Source organism: Schistocerca nitens, chromosome 7, assembly GCF_023898315.1.
Source record: "Schistocerca nitens isolate TAMUIC-IGC-003100 chromosome 7, iqSchNite1.1, whole genome shotgun sequence".
Lineage (NCBI taxonomy): Eukaryota > Metazoa > Arthropoda > Insecta > Orthoptera > Acrididae > Schistocerca > Schistocerca nitens.
Genome location: NC_064620.1, coordinates 311,716,831 through 311,721,830, shown reverse-complemented (window position 1 = coordinate 311,721,830; position 5,000 = coordinate 311,716,831). Strand labels below are relative to the sequence as shown.

The following is a 5,000-nucleotide window of genomic DNA, read 5'->3' as shown; positions in this document are numbered from 1 at the left end:
GCCACCCGCCCCCGTACGTGCCTCACGTCACCTGCCCAAATTGCAACTCCAGCGGATGAACGGCGGACTTTTCTCGCAGTCGTAAGTTGCAATCCACCCCTATATCATCCGGTTCATGAAGCGTTTTATCCAAGATGCGAAATTCCCGCTGTCCCTACACATGCTCTAAGTCTGTGCGCGATTGCGTGCTCACAGTACGGATTCCGATGCTGAGCGATCAGCTAGGAAGCGCCCCAACCATGTCGGTCCCCATGGGCGTTGCACTCGCAGTCGCAAAGACTCTGGCAATGGCTAAAAGCGCTCCGCAATATATCACGCAGACGGGTAATGACGGTCCGAGCGCTCAGTGTGAGCAGAGCATTACTGAGCCCTGACCCACAAGCAGGTTGTAGCGTATCCCACCCGCAGACATGTGACGTTGTCACACGACCAGTTGTCACTAATCGACTCATTGCTGATAATCATATGCCATACACCGGGGAAAGCTGCCGCAAGGGGTAGCTACGTAGTGCAGTCGCACCTCTACTACTGTACAGAGATAGAACACCACGAGACTGCAACCAGATTAAACTGATACATGGCGCTGATAACTAATAGATGCAGAGCCATCGGAATATAGATGACATACGACATACAACTGTCCCTATACATGCTGACAGTCTGTGCACACAATGTGAACTACACGTCACCCAGACACCCTATCACACACTACTCTCTGGCTGTAACAGACACAGACACAATATCTAAGCACCACCATGGAACAACATCCAGTGCATCCTCTCCGCCACATTACACCATTCACACTATGATAACAAAACCAGGAGGTCCACCCCCAAAACAGAATATCTCACTCTTCCAACAACCATCATTACGCAGATAAGCCACAAACACCCACACATGTGCTACACAGGGGTGCAGCCAACACCACCACACTGGCGTGTCTCACAGCATATAAGCAATGGCAGGAATGAAAGACACAGGTCTGCCACTCCCTTGCCACACCCACGGAACCGGCGCACCACCTCCCCTGAGCCAAAGGTGCATCCTGACGTGACACATCTCGGGGTGCCTCAGGCGTCCACTTACCATCATCACTATGAACGAACCTCGTCCCCTCCCCCCCTCATACACCATCCCTTAACCTAACCCATGTTGCGCCTTAACCTAGCCTATGTTGCGCCTTAACCTAGCCTATGTTGCGCCTTAACCTAGCCTATGTTGCGCCTTAACCTAGCCTATGTTGCGCCTTAACCTAGCCTATGTTGCGCCTTAACCTAGCCTATGTTGTGCCTTAACCTAGCCTATGTTGCGCCTTAACCTAGCCTATGTTGCGCCTTAACCTAGCCTATGTTGCGCCTTAACCTAGCCTATGTTGCGCCTTAACCTAGCCTATGTTGCGCCTTAACCTAGCCTATGTTGCGCCTTAACCTAGCCTATGTTGCGCCTTAACCTAGCCTATGTTGCGCCTTAACCTAGCCTATGTTGCGCCTTAACCTAGCCTATGTTGCGCCTTAACCTAGCCTATGTTGCGCCTTAACCTAGCCTATGTTGCGCCTTAACCTAGCCTATGTTGCGCCTTAACCTAGCCTATGTTGCGCCTTAACCTAGCCTATGTTGCGCCTTAACCTAGCCTATGTTGCGCCTTAACCTAGCCTATGTTGCGCCTTAACCTAACCTATGTTGCGCCTTAACCTAACCTATGTTGCGCCTTAACCTAACCTATGTTGCGCCTTAACCTAACCTATGTTGCGCCTTAACCTAACCTATGTTGCGCCTTAACCTAACCTATGTTGCGCCTTAACCTAACCTATGTTGCGCCTTAACCTAACCTATGTTGCGCCTTAACCTAACCTATGTTGGGCCCTAACCTAACCTATGTTGGGCCCTAACCTAACCTACGTTGGGCCCTAACCTAACCTACGTTGGGCCCTAACCTAACCTACGTTGGGCCCTAACCTAACCTACGTTGGGCCCTAACCTAACCTACGTTGGGCCCTAACCTAACCTACGTTGGGCCCTAACCTAACCTACGTTGGGCCCTAACCTAACCTACGTTGGGCCCTAACCTAACCTACGTTGGGCCCTAACCTAACCTACGTTGGGCCCTAACCTAACCTACGTTGGGCCCTAACCTAACCTGTAATTGTTATATGAATTGAAACATTCATGTAGCGTTGCCTAATCGCAACCCTCTCAACATAGGTCAGTGCTCGCACTCTCTGGTGTCCTGCGTATTGATTCATGTTACGGTGCGTACCCTCACAACATCTAGCGAGTGGTGCGTACGTTCCACATGGTCCCGCTATCCACTGTAATGTGTACTGCTGTAAGACTTATATCGCTCCCCTGTCGCCTCTAGTTCGTCAGGCGGGAGTTTGCGTGTTCAATGAGCTTCGCAGCTGTGCAATGGCATTCGCATACGTACGCGGGCCACCTTCCACGTGTTCTCTCGTGCATACGTCGCAGCATGTATGTGGGCTGATGTGGCGTGTCGTGACGCATATCATCCAGGCATGCAAGACCCACTGAATTTGCAAATGTAGATGGACGTCTACGTTTGCTGCCCAAGTTACGCAAATGAACTGGAAATCCGTTGTTGCGCGGTTGTATACGCTGGAGGTGAATCATTGATTGCGACAATCGGTACAGGTATTAACTGGTTGCTTCAGCGACACCCGTCATACCCACGAACGTGAGTGGGCATGTGGGTATGAAGCGATACGCGGCGGTGGCTGGGTGGGACCGTCCCCGGCCGGTGAGGGGGGAGCGCCCGGCGTGCTGGCCGCGCGCTGCGTGGGTGCACGCGCTACAGCCGGCTGGTGGGGGCGCCCAGTGGCAGGCGCGCCGGCCGACGGACGCGGCAGGCGGCGCAGCTGCGCGCCGGCGCACCCAACGCGCGGCGCCGTGCGGCCAAAGTGGGTCCTCGCGGGCCCGGTGCGAAGCGCGGTGGACATCTGCAGTGTGCTGGTCCGATTGAGGACTGTGTGCGTTGAGGATGCGCCGCCGCCCGGCACTCGGCGCCGCGACGCCGTCTGCTGCTCGGTCGCCCCCGCGGTTCTCGCAGGTGGTTTGTATCGCAGCTGTGCGGATGTGTTGGCGCGTGCGCTGTGCTGGGAGAGTTCGCTTTGGCACCCAAGTGGGGCTCTGCCCCTCTGTGGCGCTGGCGTTGGAGCTGCCCGGCCACTGTTTGTGGCCGCGTGTTGTCTCCCGCCGGCAACACCACGACAGCACGCTCCCGGGCCTCTGTCGGCAGCGGCAAGCTCAGTTGGGAGCACGGGTGGTCGCACTGAAAGCGTCTACTCGCCTATCTCCGGGCGATTGCGCCTCTCTCGAACCCGACCAAGTACTTAGGACGGCGCTGCGCGCCGCCGGGACCTGAGAGGGTTTCGAGGTGTATCGTGCAGGGGAGCCCAGCCTCCTCCTGTTTGCGGAATAATTGAGCGGACGCTTGCGTGTTCGCGCGGGCCTCCGGGACACACTCCCGGGCGGCCGGCTGCTCAGCTCTAGTTGACGCAGCTCCCTGGTTGATCCTGCCAGTAGTCATATGCTTGTCTCAAAGATTAAGCCATGCATGTCTCAGTACAAGCCGCATTAAGGTGAAACCGCGAATGGCTCATTAAATCAGTTATGGTTCCTTAGATCGTACCCACGTTACTTGGATAACTGTGGTAATTCTAGAGCTAATACATGCAAACAGAGTCCCGACCAGAGATGGAAGGGACGCTTTTATTAGATCAAAACCAATCGGTCGGCTCGTCCGGTCCGTTTGCCTTGGTGACTCTGAATAACTTTGGGCTGATCGCACGGTCCTCGTACCGGCGACGCATCTTTCAAATGTCTGCCTTATCAACTGTCGATGGTAGGTTCTGCGCCTACCATGGTTGTAACGGGTAACGGGGAATCAGGGTTCGATTCCGGAGAGGGAGCCTGAGAAACGGCTACCACATCCAAGGAAGGCAGCAGGCGCGCAAATTACCCACTCCCGGCACGGGGAGGTAGTGACGAAAAATAACGATACGGGACTCATCCGAGGCCCCGTAATCGGAATGAGTACACTTTAAATCCTTTAACGAGTATCTATTGGAGGGCAAGTCTGGTGCCAGCAGCCGCGGTAATTCCAGCTCCAATAGCGTATATTAAAGTTGTTGCGGTTAAAAAGCTCGTAGTTGGATTTGTGTCCCACGCTGTTGGTTCACCGCCCGTCGGTGTTTAACTGGCATGTATCGTGGGACGTCCTGCCGGTGGGGCGAGCCGAAGGCGTGCGACCGCCTCGTGCGTGCTCGTGCGTCCCGAGGCGGACCCCGTTGAAATCCTACCAGGGTGCTCTTTATTGAGTGTCTCGGTGGGCCGGCACGTTTACTTTGAACAAATTAGAGTGCTTAAAGCAGGCAAGCCCGCCTGAATACTGTGTGCATGGAATAATGGAATAGGACCTCGGTTCTATTTTGTTGGTTTTCGGAACCCGAGGTAATGATTAATAGGGACAGGCGGGGGCATTCGTATTGCGACGTTAGAGGTGAAATTCTTGGATCGTCGCAAGACGAACAGAAGCGAAAGCATTTGCCAAGTATGTTTTCATTAATCAAGAACGAAAGTTAGAGGTTCGAAGGCGATCAGATACCGCCCTAGTTCTAACCATAAACGATGCCAGCCAGCGATCCGCCGCAGTTCCTCCGATGACTCGGCGGGCAGCCTCCGGGAAACCAAAGCTTTTGGGTTCCGGGGGAAGTATGGTTGCAAAGCTGAAACTTAAAGGAATTGACGGAAGGGCACCACCAGGAGTGGAGCCTGCGGCTTAATTTGACTCAACACGGGAAACCTCACCAGGCCCGGACACCGGAAGGATTGACAGATTGATAGCTCTTTCTTGATTCGGTGGGTGGTGGTGCATGGCCGTTCTTAGTTGGTGGAGCGATTTGTCTGGTTAATTCCGATAACGAACGAGACTCTAGCCTGCTAACTAGTCGCGTGACATCCTTCGTGCTGTCAGCGATTACTTT

The 5,000-nt window shown here is 54.3% G+C and overlaps 1 non-coding gene across 1 annotated transcript in view; it reads left to right on the top strand.

Moving 5' to 3' along the window:
- Positions 1-3,517: 3,517 nt before the first annotated feature.
- LOC126197184 (small subunit ribosomal RNA) overlaps positions 3,518-5,000 on the top strand; it is a 1,909-nt gene continuing 426 nt past the window's right edge. The window contains exon 1 of the ribosomal RNA XR_007539573.1: positions 3,518-5,000. This exon is cut by the window's right edge and continues 426 nt beyond it. This is a non-coding gene — a ribosomal RNA (small subunit ribosomal RNA).